Source organism: Hoplias malabaricus, chromosome 5 (genome assembly GCF_029633855.1).
Source record: "Hoplias malabaricus isolate fHopMal1 chromosome 5, fHopMal1.hap1, whole genome shotgun sequence".
NCBI classification, from domain to species: Eukaryota; Metazoa; Chordata; class Actinopteri; order Characiformes; family Erythrinidae; genus Hoplias; species Hoplias malabaricus.
In genome coordinates this window covers 29648174-29663176 of record NC_089804.1, presented here as the reverse complement: position 1 = coordinate 29663176, position 15003 = coordinate 29648174, and positions in this window count along the sequence as shown.

The following is a 15003-nucleotide window of genomic DNA, read 5'->3' as shown; positions in this document are numbered from 1 at the left end:
ATATACTTATTTTAACAAATGAATATACATGAATTAAATTATTTGTAAAAAATTAATTTACAAATTCAAAACTAGTAAATTATTGTTTTAAAACAATGTTAATTATAGAATTAATTGTCAGTCATGGGCTGAAATCCAGTCCTGTTAAGAACTGCACAGCATATTCACCCGTGTTAAATCAACTGTTAAATTAACACTGTTAGTGAAATCATTTAACACTCTCAGTGTTAAGTTAACACTGATAGTGTTGATTTAACACTGGAGAATTTGCTGTGTGATACCTACGAAATTGTAATAGAAAAAGCTATATTTTTACAGTAATATTTAGAATCTAGTGTAAGCAATTAAACAAATTTTTGTGCTGCTTGGAAGAGATCGTAAAACACACAGCAAGACATGCACTCATTTCCTGTTCCACAGTCTTGACATAATGTTGTGTCTTTTTTGTTATGAAGGCCTACTTACGGGGTTATGGGTAGAGACTCTCTGACTGCTTTAAACCAAATGGCAGAATTCTTAATGATACACTTCCTTCCTGTGTCTGCTTTATGTAAGTGTGCAGATGGATGTCTTCATTCAGATCAAAGGAAGACAAACCCAGAGTCATTCTGAAGTGCAGGGTTTACTCAAAATGAATTACCCTGACATTAATTGAGAGGATAGAAGAGGCTAGCTCTTTGTGTGATTGGTCAGCACAGTAGGCTGGTCATGTTATCAAATCAGTTCAGCTTCTTCCTCTAATCAAAAAAAAACAAGCCAGAAAACAGGCATGGGTTCAGCCAAGGCTGTGATTCAACTGAAATGATTATTTATAGGAGTATAAAAGAGCATAAAGACTACCAAACAATGCAAACAATGTTTATGGATGTGAGTATGTATTATTATTATTATTGTTGTTGTTGTTGTTGTTGTCATAGAGTGCAATTCACAAGATATGAAAGATCAAATTGCTTTTTAGTTGCAGAATTTGCCAGTTTATATTCCATAGAGTGGGTTCATCACATGGCAGTTGCCATGCTCAAAATAAGCATAGATTAGTATGATAAATCCTGGTGTCAGGATAATGGCTGGTTTATAACATGAAGAAATGGAGAATATATATATATAACATATATATATTTAAAATAATAATTTGTATACTAATATAAATGTTTTCAGTGAGCGTATTTTACCTGATTCATTACAGTAGTAATAAATATTCTTTTTTTTATGGTTATGATAATTTTATTGGAAGTTATTCATTATCTCTATATTATTAAAAAATTAACTCACCACCATCATGAGTTTTCATATATTTTACACCATTTTGCATTACAAATATTCATACCTCATGGTTATAAGCCACAATGAAATGGCTTAAAAAAGCTTTTACTTTAAAAATAACTGTAAGTACAAGCAAGGATACAGTTTTATTTAAAGTTATTAATACTTTTATATATACTAGTTACATGTGGTATAATTGTTAAATGTTAGTGGCACATAGGTTCAGAAAATATAATTAAATTATAATTAAACATTTAATACAGGGTAAGTCAAAAGTTGCAGGACACCATTTTATCTGAATACCCCAGCAAGTTATGGGTGATGGGCCTATCATTTAGGTGATGTCCGAAACATGGCCGTACTGGATCAAGGGCAAATTTTTCCAATGAGAAGGTGGTCATGTAGTATATCTAAGAAATAAAAGGGTGTCCTGTGACCTTTGACTCACCCTGTAGAATTATTCATATTATTTATAGCTATTTCTCAGGTCAATAACTATAATGGTTTAAAAAGAACACCAATTGTCCATACTTTCATCGTGTGAACAAGGCAGTGACACGTTGCAGCTGGTCAGCACATGCCCATAAAATCATTGCATTGGAATATAAAAAGGGAAGAGGCCCATTGATTTCTAGTCTTCTCCTTGCAGCACATCCTTTAGGGCCTTTTGGCAGTCCTATTCATTCATGGACACTTGGCATGGTTATGCTCACACAGAGGAGTGCCTGATTCCTGACCAGCCCATTTAGCAGCAATCTTTAATGATTGTTGGCTCCTGGATCAAGAGCTAGAGAGGAAAGCTAGTCATATGTGGACATCCATATATGTCTCAGTCTTGGCATGTTAGTTGGCATAAAGGGGGGGTAAAAACAACAATAAAATAATTAATTACATACAAATAGAATTTTTCAGCATACACTAAAAACTATTTGAATAAATGTTCTTGTCTACTTTATTGATTCTTCATTATTCTGAGAGATGAATTTGCAAAGTTTACAGCCAGTTCATTCATTCTTCTGAGCATGGAGGTCATGTGTTTCCGGTCTCGGATGGAGGTCGCCTGTTTCCTTTTAAGAGTGGCAGTCAAAATGCTTCCTGTCAAGGCACTTGAGCAATGCTTTCATTTTTAGCTGTAATGCCATGTATGAATATATTGCTGACTGTAAATTAAAGATACCTTTGTCATATTGTAAAATATCAGTTCCACTACTTCACAAAACTGCAACATGACTTTGGAGAGCTCATTGACTGAGCTGTTCTCTTTCTTCTTCCTCCTACTTGCAGGAGTGTGGAAGTTAAAGAATTGTGCTCTTTCAATGGAATTTGTTTGGTGAGTTTAAAGTAAAAAAATAGAAATATGCTTAACTGATTTATCACCTCTTACTTTCACCTCACATCAACAACACAAAGTCTACTATTTATACCCTGTTTGTATTAACAATTAAGATTTTTTTACATTGAACTGGTGGATCATTGAAATATTTTAATATTTTTATCAGAGTTTTTAATATTAATAAAATAGGTATACAGAATGTTAAAAATAAGGAAACATCTACATATCAGATGGTGATCCTATTTCAGGCACAAGCCATGAGGAAACAGTGAAATATTTTAGGCCATGATGCCTACCTTCCCCCACAGCTTGTGCCTTAAATTGGAACACAGACTTTAATAAGTCTGTTTCTGTACTTTTTTCCCTTATTGTTGAGACACCCTGTAATAGTTACCCTAACATGTCATTAACAATATAACAATCTATGTGTTACAAAGTTATACTGTTGCAGGGCACATGCTCCAATGTACAACTCTCTAAGCATTAGCTACACATGACGTTGTCATCCATAGCTTGGAATCCAAGAAAGCATAAATTGAATCACACTCTCTGGGTGTGTAGAATAACCCTGGTTCTCCCTCTCATCATTTAGCATGATGGTATAGCCAAGAACATCTGTTAGACAGCATGGGTCGGGCAGATAGACTCTCTTTCAAGTGTGCTGAGCTGTTCAATGATATTGCACTGAATACACTTCCATTTTGTGTTAATATATTTTAATTAGTTAGAGAAAAAGCACCAGCTGATAAAGAACGGTTTCCATAAAACAGGGCAAATTAAAAAAGAGTAATTTACCATTTTCCATTGCATTTTCTACATGGACCCTCTGTCCTCCATGTTTGTTTTCTGGAAAAGGCTTTTCATAGGAGGCGCTCAGTCACAGAACCAGGAGACCTCAGCCAATAGCATTCTATATGTGCCTAATGAGCCCTCTGATTGGTCAGGAGGGTTGGTCTGTAATGTGCCCAGCCCTGGCTCTACAGATGCACAAATTAGTTTTGCACCACACTGACTGAGATATTTAGTGCAAAAGTGATAGCGTGCAGAAGTTTTGTCATGTGTGAGTGAAAAAGGCACTCACACATGAAATAATAAATAAATTAATACAGGTGTGTAACTCACATTGCACCAACTGAAATGTTGGTTTACGAATTTGCAAGTTTTGTGCATGTTTTGTACAAGTGTGTGAATGTGTTTTGTACCATATTCACCGCTGCATCTGTAGCAAAACTGTGAGCATATGATATTTTGTACTTGTGTGTGTAGAATTGTATTTGTGCACCTGCACCAAAGGATTTGTGAAATTGTATTTGTGGAAGGGGTTTTCCCTGTGACTTCAAATTTACTGATCTATAACTACAAATTCCACTGTCACAGGCGGTAACTGTTCTTTTAAATTTTTTCATTTCTGCATTTATTAGTCCTGCCCTCCACATTTTCTGTACAACACAATCACATAATAAAAACAACATGTAAACATGTAAAAGCTTCTCCAGACCTTCCAATGACAAGGGAATGCATTTTGGGGTTTCCTGTTTTTGAAATGCCAGAAAAACCTCTGTGACAAAGGTTATATGGCTAATGGCAGTCTGGCTAAACTAGGCTTACCTAGTTTCACTTTGCTCTTGTGTTTTGTTTCCTTTACAGAATAACATAATATTGTTGAAGAATGGCTGTGTTAAGCATACATGTGCACCTTCTAAAACTGTACATTAAATACCATTAAAATCCCAATGCTTTTCTGACAAAAGGACAGGATAGCCTAGCAAATCAAATCAAATTTATTTGTATAGCGCTTTTTACAACTGATGTTGTCACAAATACTTTCACAGAATTCCACACAGAATTAGCACTGTCTATTCACAATAAAGTTGCAAACAATGTTTATTAATTTATTCATTTATTGTCTGTAACCCTTATCCAGTTCAGTTCAGGGGGGTCCGAAGTTTACCTGGAATCACTGTGCGCAAGGTGGGAACACACCCTTCACAGGGCGAGACACACTCACACATTCACATACACCCTCACACCTATGGACACTTTTGAGTGGCCAATCCACCTACTAACGTGTTTTTTCGGACCACACAGATGAAACCCATGCTTGAACCCACAACCTTAGGACCCTGAAGCTGTGTGACAGAGACACTACCTGCAACGCAAATGTGTGGCCCAAGGAATGTTCAGCTCAGACTATTTTGAATAAGGCATTATACAGAACAGCAACCATTATGGTTTATAGATCAGTAACAAATACACAGTAAAAAAAAAAAGATGTTTGGAAAGGGTCATGTCAAAATTAATTTTGGCTTTTTGGCTTATAAAGCCCCATGTGGACCTAAGAGAGAAATTAAATACAGATTATTTTCTTTTATTCCACAATATGTGTGTTTTTTAAGTTTTCTATACAGTGAAAATAAAGTGTGAGTCATGATGGTAGTATCAGGCAGCACTGTTTAAATTTCTCAATGTGTATGTTTGTATACATATAAAGGTCCTCATACATCTGTTTATACAATATATCCTTCTTTGTTTATCTGTTCATCCAATGCCCTGCTGTTATATTTAACCAAAAACATCAGTAGTAGCAGTAATTTAGACATACACTTGTAGATCTTCCAATGGACTGACTCTGGGAATGAGGGCATGCATCTGTATACCGGTTCCAACACCAGTTTCTTAAATTAGCACTGCATATTCACCAGTGCATAAAAGTACATTTTTTGACTAAAATCAAATTAAATGGGTTTGCTTTAAATGGGAAATAAAACTGAAACCTAAAAAATAACAACATTTTTGCTTTTGTTTTAGGTTTATTTATGGTATTTCTTAATTTTATTATATAAACAGAAAAGCAAAACAATGTCAAACAAAGGTTAAAAAAATCCTACTAATAGAGAAACATATGCCCATATGCTCATGCTCATGAGGACACATGGATGTCGGGCAATGACCCCATAAAAAGACCAATCTAGTCTCAGTGTGGGAGAATAATGTGGAGACAACACTTATGTCACGTTCTCTCCTCCACTGTGCAGACTCCTTGTCTGGAGATCTCTCACTGACCTTTCACTGTTTAAAGCAGGGTTGATCCTCAGTACATCTTCGTCCTGACCCCATCCATAGGCTTAAGGTTTAAACTTGATTTTTCATCCAAGTCTTTGCTCAAGAGCCTCGTTGTCTGGTGAATACAGATTTACCAGATTATATATTATTGTAAAATATGTTTATTTTTATATTTGATGCCTAGAGACTAAAGGTGGGTAGAGTAGCCAAAAACTGTACTCAAGTAAGAGTATTGTTAATTTAGAATAATAAGACTCAAGTAAAAGTAAAAAGTAGTCACACAATTAATTACTTGAGTAAGTCTAAAAAGTACCAAGTAAAAAACTACTCAAGTACTGAGTAACTGCTGAATAACCTTGAATGAACAAAAATATAAAACAGCAGTGAACGAGCAGGAGAATATCTCTTAAACAACTAAAAAGAAAAAGGCAGTCTAAGAAGAAAAATGCAGTCTGCACATAAACCAGAAACTCTCTCTCTCTCTCTCTCTCTCTCTCTCTCTCTCTCTCTCTGTGTGTGTGTGTGTATGTTTTCAAGTTCAGTGACAGTTCAGCTTTAACAGCAGCTGGCTCTCAAGCTCTGTTTGGTGAAACGAAGTCAAACTTGGCTAGTGGCTACGTTTGATTGGTGAGACGCAGTCATGTGACAGCCCCTGTTGGGAATCTCGACAAAACAAAATGAGATAAAACAAAGAGATGGTGCATTGGTGGATCTATAAAAATAAGTAGAGCGTAGCGAGCAGAAATTAGCTCAGTGTAACAGAGTAAAAGTACCGCTTCGTCTTCACAGATATACTCAAGTAAAAGTAAAAAATATGTTGCATTAAAACTACTCTTATAAGTACAATTTATCCAAAAAGTTACTCAAATAAATGTAACGGAGTAAATGTAGTGCATTACTAACCAACTCAACTGCTAGAGACACAGAATTGTACTGTTCCAGTGCCAAACACACACCACACTAGGCACTGGGCATCATGTTGTTAATCTCTGTGGAGATTATACAAGGTTTTCAATCTTTATAAAATGTCCATACAATATTTATTTATTTATTTATTTATTTATACCAATGTGTCACAATGACATTTGCTCATCTTTATAAAGAAATTTAGTACAATTATGATCCCAAACTAATGGTATGTACCAGTTTCTTAAATTAGCACTGAGAGCACTGTCCTTGTGCTTTTTTTGTTAATGATCGACAGCGATGTGACCATTATTATTTTTTTGTTTGCTTGTTTTGGGGGATAAAAAGGGGGTTAGTGAAGGGCAGCAAGATAAGCAGAATGGAGAAGAGCCACAGCTAGAATGTTAGGCCTGTGTGTGTGGCAGTAGCTGATAAGCCAACACAAATGAGACAGCAACATTAAAACGACTAATACTGCATACTATTATTTATAGAGGTTCTCACATTAAGATTCAGTCTCAGCATTGAACTCATTTGAATCACATGCAGTTAAATAGAGGTGGGAAGTAATTACAGTTTTTGAGAACATTTTGTAATTTTTTGTAAAATATGAACTGCACAATTTTAATGTTATTTTGGAAGCAGTAATTTGTCCCAAATCACTACTAATATGTAGTTTAAATTAATATACAATTTAAAATAACTATATTAAGTAATGGGACACTTTTCTAATACAATTATCTATTAAAATATTCCTTTCATTTTTAACGTTTCTCTCTGTCTCCATATTAACAATGTAATTAAACTTGGGCGCACTAGGGCCTCTGGGTGCTGCTGCTGTTACTGCATGTCCCTTTGACGCCATTGGCTATCAGGCTGTATTGCTTTCTTGACATAATACGTAAACAGTGTATGCTGGGAGAAGGTGCAGTGAGTTTCCTGATGGCGAGTGTAATTTCAAGACAAAAATAAAGAAAAAACAGTATTTGAATGCCGGTAAATCTTTAATTAATCAAATTTAAAATGTTCATGCATTAAACACTGCAGTATTTAACGCAGACTGAATTGATGTTTATGTCCTTTCCTGATGTTATGACTATATTTTACAAGTACCTGTATTTAATGAGTTAACAGTTGTTCACAACTCAGTTTTGCTACTGCTTTATTTTATTTATTACGTTTATGCCACTGTCTCTTTTTCATTTGCTTAATATTTTATATTTTATTAGTAATTTAAGTCAATTTTTAATATGTTTTTAAAGATTAATCATGCAGCTTATAGAAATACACTTCATGTGGTGAAAGTAGCATATGACTAAAATTTTCAGTATATTTTATGTGTAATTTAATATTATTTAAATGACAAAAGTAGTGATTGTCTGGGAGGAGTTTGGTGTGATCTCCCTGTGTCCATAGATGTGAGTGTGTGAGTTTGTGTCGCCCTGTGAAGGACTGGTGCCCCCTCCAGGGTGTGTTCCTGCCGTGCACCCATTTATTCCGGATAGGTTCCTGACCCACCACGACCCTGAACTGTATAAGCGATTACAGAATTAATGAATGTACTTAAATCAGTGGGGAAGAGGAAGAGGTTGGGTCTGTGGTTTCCTACTATCCTCCAAAACTTACATATAGCAGTTTCTGTAGTACTAGAGCAGAAATGGCAGATGATCTGTTCTCTCTGTTATAGGTCTTTGAAGCATTACAGTGATTTAGAAGCTGTAAATTTAAGGTCAAAAATATTAAGTAGTGTCCATTTAAGGTGTCTTTTTGTGCATTTGCACATTAACATGTGAATCTGGAGTCCCTTCTTACCCAAAAACTGTGAAAATAAACAACCCAGGCAGGTTTTTATGGGCTGCCTAAGGCCTTGTCCTGTCCATATCCAGATATTTAATTAACTATGTTTTTTGTCTGTTTTGGCAAAATAAATAATAAATTAAATGTTCAATTCACTTAACAACAAAAGTGATTCAAATATTCCCACCACTCTTGAGGAACATCTTTTTTAAAACTGTCCCAGCAGCTGCAAGTTGAACCAGGTCTGGTACAAAATCACCATTCACTGTAAGTTCTGTACCTTCAGAGAGATGGATTGAAAAGGGCTGACAACAGTACATTCTGACGACTCCACTGCACAGTGTAATGTAGGATTAAAGCTAAATTTAGCTGTAAACATGTAATCAATCCACAAATTGCAGAGACAGCAGAACTAGCCAAGTTGCCAGCCATATTGCTGGTGCATTTTGAACACACTGTGCTAATGTGAATAGCAACATGCATAAGCTCATGAAAACTTTAAAAAAAGAGTTTTCAAAACTCTCAACATTAGAGAGTGTTTTCAGAACCTCAGTTTTCAGTATGCTAAAATGCTGTTTTTGTTTGAACGGGAGGCCAAAACCCAAACATAAACCAGTTTTTTTTCTAAATATCCAGATAAAAAATGAAAAACGTGATAAATTGAACTCTTTAGATTTTGTGTTGCTTCATACAACTGCAAGCACATAAGCATTATAATTACACATTTATTCTCTGGCAGTCAGAGCAGGCAAACCACGAGGGTCTAGAAAATCTCTACCCAATCACATTAATCCCCACCTGTGCCCATTATACTGCCCCCAGCTCCAATCACAGCACCAGACCTATGAGCGAAGGTGAGGCTACACTGTGTAAAGCAGGCACCACCAGAGCTTAGACATTAAGAAAAACATAGCCAAAACAAGAGGGAAAAAAACAGGCAAGAATGGTGCTGTGGTATTTGATCCTTGTGGTATTTTGACCAAAGCATTTCTAGGATGTTTCATAAAGACCACAGGACTATTGAGGAGGCGGCATGGTGGTGCAGCAGGTAGTCACACAGCTCCAGGGACCTGGAGGTTGTGAATTTGAGTCCCTCTCCAGGTGACTGTCTGTGAGGAGTTTGGTGAGTTCTCGCTGTGTCCGCGTGGGTTTCTCTGGGTGCTCTGGTTTCCTCCCACGGTCCAAAAACCCACATTAGTAGGTGGATTGGCGACTCAAAAGTGTCAGTAGGTGTGAGTGACTGTTTGTTTGCCCTGTGAAGGACTGGTGCTCCCTCCAGGGTGTATTCCTGCCTTGCACCTATTGATTCTAGGTAGGCTCTGGACACACCATGACCCTGAACTGGAATAAGCGGTTACAGATAATGAATGAAATGAATTAATTTCAAGGATGTTTCATAAAAACAACAGAACTGTGCTAGTCTACGGGAAAGGGTACAATATTTCCTTTTTAAGTAAAGTAAAGTTAGCAGGTAGTGTCTCGGTCACGCATCTCCAGGGTCCTAGGGTTGTGGGTTCAAATCCCGCTCCGGGCGACTGTCTTTGAGGAGTCTTGTGTGTTCTCCCTGTGTCCGCATGGGTTTCCTGCTGGTTGTTTGGTTTCTTCCCACGGTCCAAAAACCCATGTTGGTAGGTGGATTGGTGACTCAAAAATGTCCAAAAGTGTGAGTGTGTGAGTGAAGGTGTGAGTGTATGTCACCCTGTGAAGGACTGAAGCCCCCTCCAAAATGTGTTCCTGCCTTGCACCCATTGTTTCCAGGTAGGCTCCGGGCCTACCATGACCCTGAACAGGATAAACGGTTACAGACAATGAATGAATGAACAATATTGCACTGTGATACTGCGATGTGATCTGAACGCTGAGGTGACTACTGCATGACTAACTGAGTGTACAGCCTGGATATAGTGGAAAAAAATTTGATTAATGTTCCAAGAATGTCGCAAGACAATTTCATAATGCTACACTAAACTTTGCACAATCAAAAGTTGTGAAATATTTGGTACGACTTTAAAATAAGTTTTTAAATTTTTATTATTTGATTGTGTTGTTTTTGTTGGCAGGACAAATAAATGCAGAAATGTAAAAAGGAGCACAAAGTTTTGTTCATAATAAATAACAATACTAGATAATCTACCACCAAACGACAAAGAAGACAAGAACATTTTGTTGATTTTAAGAATTACAATTACTTATTTATTCAATGTAACAGGTTAAAGCATGTGAATTTAAGGAGGCTGTGTAAGAGAACTGATATTTGGGTGTTGGTTGTGCAGTTATTTTCCGAACCATGTTGTTCATAGTTACAGGTCGATTTTAGCCTGCTGGATGCTGTGCGCCAAAGCCTAGCATTGCCATTAATGTTGACACCCATGTGTCACCCACATTGCACCTGAGTCTTGCACAATAATACTCATTTATGACTGGAAAGTTTCCTTCCAGTTTTGGCGCTGTTAACAACCAAAGATAGCTATAGAGTCTCACATGACAGAGGGAAAGGCACAGCCAGTCACACTGGAAATGTGTTACAGGGAGGTAGGACTAGAGTAGAGAACATGATTTAACCCTCTCTGCACCTCTAGGCTAATGAGACATTGACAGATCAGGGTTTTTTTTTTGGAGGGGATCAAATTATTGATGGGGATAATTCAATAATCTTGGTTAGCTGATCATGGAATATCTAGAAGGGAAGACATTTCACAAACGGACCAGTTGCAATTGTGGCATCTTATTAGAGTACAATGTTGAAATTCAGCAAGCTCTTTAGACCGTTCCGTTGTTTCAAAAATGTTTGTAAATGCAGACGGCATGGCTAGATACTTGATTTTATACCTGTGACAATGAAATTAAATGAAAAACCTAAATTCAGTGATTAGGAGGTGTGTTCGAATTTAGTGTCCCATTTAAGTGTCACTTTTAACCAAACAAGAAATCTCTAAGAAACTGTGGTAATATTGATACACAACAACAAAAAATATGTTTTTCTTCTTGCTCTGTGCATCTGCTTTCAAAATGTTTAACTGTGGTTTTATCATTGTGTCATTACCACTCACAAATAAACATAGGTGCACTTCTCCAGCTTATGGCACATCAATTTAATGAAAACATGTGCCTTTCATTTACTCTTGTATACTGGAGGTTTAATTGCAGACCTTAGTAACCTTGAAATTCAAACATACTGAGTCTGTGTAATAAGCGTATGTTTGTAATTGCCCATTTACAACATTATGAAGTAAGGGCTCACACCTGTGGACAATTTCGCAGAGCCAAACATAGTGTTTTGGGATTATGGGAGGAAACGGGAAATTTGGTGTGGGAAGAACACATCTGACTCCTCTCAGCGAGGAATACAACTTCAGGTACATATTTGTTTAATGTGATATATCTGACATACAAATGAGTTGTTTGCTGCTATTTGTTAAAACACTGGATATATCAACTTTACAAAAACACCTACTGCTGTGTGGCCACTTCCAGCTCTACCACCCTTGGCAAGTTTGCTTGATAGTGGACTACAGTAAGAACCAGTAGAGGAACCACCACCCCCTGTATATCAACGAAGCAGTGGTGTAAAGTGTGGATAGTGCTTTGGAGTTTGCATCTCACAGCGTCTGTCATGGTCATGCCAAATCATCTCCCTGAGAGAGTCCAGAATGAACAGTTTCTGGTCTCCCTGTTGATTCCATCTGCCCAGAGGACTGATGCAACAGGATCTCTCTTGGCATACTGGCAAAAGCTGGGAGTGAAGCCAAGGACAGCATCCACTCCCGAAGCAGCAATTACTGAGTCGTGGATGGTTGCCCAGAGAAGGAATAACAGGAAAGAAAAGGGCAACTAACCTCCTTCCCAGTGAGCTGCTCCAAATATTCACCTGAGGAACAAGTATAACTTTCACAAGGAGGCATCTTACACCACTACAGTAGATCCAACTCAGTGCCAGCAGCTCCATAATGCCAGACATATAGATTAGGACATCAGATGCAGGCATGTGCATCATGAATCAAAGGGCAGCTCTGTACACTACATAAACCACTGATCAACCAGAAGCCAACAGGAGTGAAGAGAGATTCCACTGTCAGAAAAGTAAATGTGTTAATGTGTTGTTTCTCTAGAGCTACGCTTTCTGATATTAATGAACCTATGACCCAAATACTGGCAGATCATCAGACCAACCATGAATCTTAACTTGCGTTAAGGTAAAAAAAAATAATAATAAAAAAAGCACAGTTCCAAGTTATTGTTTTTTTCCAAATCATACTTGCTCTGTGATGGACCATTGAAAAACAGGGGGAAACATGGCAAACAAGGTTTACAGAGCAACAGATGGACTCCAGTCTGTAATTATAGAACCAGAAAGTGCTCCTGTGAACAGTGGAGCTGAGAGAAAGGAGTTTGTCATAAGGTTATGATTTATTGGTGGATGTCAGTGCACCATTTCCAGGAGGAGGCACAAATGTTTTCATGGCTGCATGGACTGAATACATGGCTTCATAGATCTTGCTTTTAGAGAGGTCCGTTTAACCCAGACTCCTATCTTATGAACAGATCTGGAGTCAGGATCGTAGTCGACAACCCATTATCCCTCAAACAGCCACTATTCATCCATATGGAAGGAGACAGCTTCAGACTGGAATCTCCTTTACACACAGGCTATCAGCAAAACAACCTTTAGCCCCATGGCACTTTTCCAGATGATGAGAAACAATACACAGAGCAGCCCCGACTCCCACCTTCAGATAAAAGTTGTGATTCATCAGAGCTGCTGCCCAACACTCCTTAAACCACACCACTTTCACCCACATTGCCTCTTATGGACTTGAGGACATGGTGTGTTCTGGAACAAGATTCTCCCACGCAACAACTTCTAGCCCCCTGTTCACATTAAAAATGTGGTACCCACCAGCTCACCCCCCTTCATTGTGCATTTTTCAGGATTCTTTGACCGGTGCCACATCAATAGACCCACATGTTATGTTTTGCAACTGTAAACAGCACAGACTGTTCTAGAAACAACACAGATTCCTGCATTGGCACTGAGAAATATGCTGATAAGTCTGAGCTAAAGCCATAAATTCATAAACAAGTATAAGCTTGAAGTAGCTAAAATTTTTTCACATTCCTGTTCTGATTGTCTATAGAACAAATCTTGGTCACTCCATGTGCCAGTCAAATCTGAGGCTCGGGTGCATTATCACTACTCATATTGGTTCTGGAGGCAAGTTTGGTTAAAACTCATTGGACAGGGATTGTAAAGCTCAACCTATGCCCTTGTGTTTGCGTGAACATACTGACAGAAATTACTTTTTGACTATATCCTTCTTTTTTTGTTACTATAGACTTAGTTCTGGTTGATAATTTCTTGCAGGAATTATAACAAATGTAATTCTTCAGAATCTGCTTCAGAGGCACTGAGTTACATCATCTTTCATCCAAACAAAACAAAATACTGGTATTTTTGCAACAGTTCTAACAAGTTATGAAATAGAACATATTACACATTTATTGTACAGTATTACAGTACACGTGTATTTTTTCAAAAGTCAGTTCTGACAGTCAGTGCAGGCAAACCATGAGGTTCTAGGAAAGAGGTCACCAACCTTTTTAAACTTAAGATCACCTTTTGAAATCTGAACAAATGAAAGGTCTACCAGCGTAAATGCCAGGCTTAGGCTGCTTAAAATAACCTAATAAATCTGTGTATGTCCCCATTGCCTCCAATAACATAACATTATACTGTTTACTTCATTAATGTAAAGCTTAGTGTGGGCTGTGGTGATAGTGAAACATCTGAGATTATTGTTTTTTACTTTGTTCCAAAACTTTGTTACAGAGTTGCAAAACTGCACATGCTGAATCAAATATGGGAAAGAAAAGTGTAAAATAATTTATTTTCACCATAATTAACTCATCTTTCCCCTCATATGGATTAGGCTGTGCAAATCTCCTGCTTATACCTCTGTTTGAAGCACTTTCTGATATACTCCTTTTAGCCTAATGTCCTACTTACAGTTTTATTTAGCTTGATGTACTGTATGTACACTATGGTAGCACATTGCGACAGGATACTGGGTTATAGTGTGACTCTCGCTATGTCGCTTATCTCCCGTTTGAAAAAAGCTGTGTTGGCTCATACATAGCAGAGGCGGTACAGAGTAACAGCAAAGTTCAATGTTAAAATTTGCAAACACAAACCCAGTGTGAAGCAGCCATATGATTTATTGCAACTGACCTGCATGTTCTTGAAGATCAACCTGTCGATCGGGATTAACTGGTTGTCGACCACTGGTCTAGGCAGAGCTTTACTGGTTTATGGCATAGGGTTTGAAAATCACCGCCCAGTGTGTGTTAGCCAGTCATGTTCATCCCTGCCTGTGGGCTAGTAACCAATTACATTTTTCCTACCTCAAAGGCAGCGCTGCCTCCAGAACCATTTTGAGTAGTAATTTTGCACACAAGTTTTCCTTTGGTCAGCCATGTTGCATCTTGCATCTCCCTCTCATGCACTGTTCCTGCTGCTCTCCCTGGTGTTGCCCTGATCGAGCCCCGCCCCAATGTATCCTGTAAAAGACTTTGGCCTTCACCTACAGAATAATGCTTGGCCATGCAAGGATACTTTTTCAGCTCAAATTAACTCTGCACTTTCT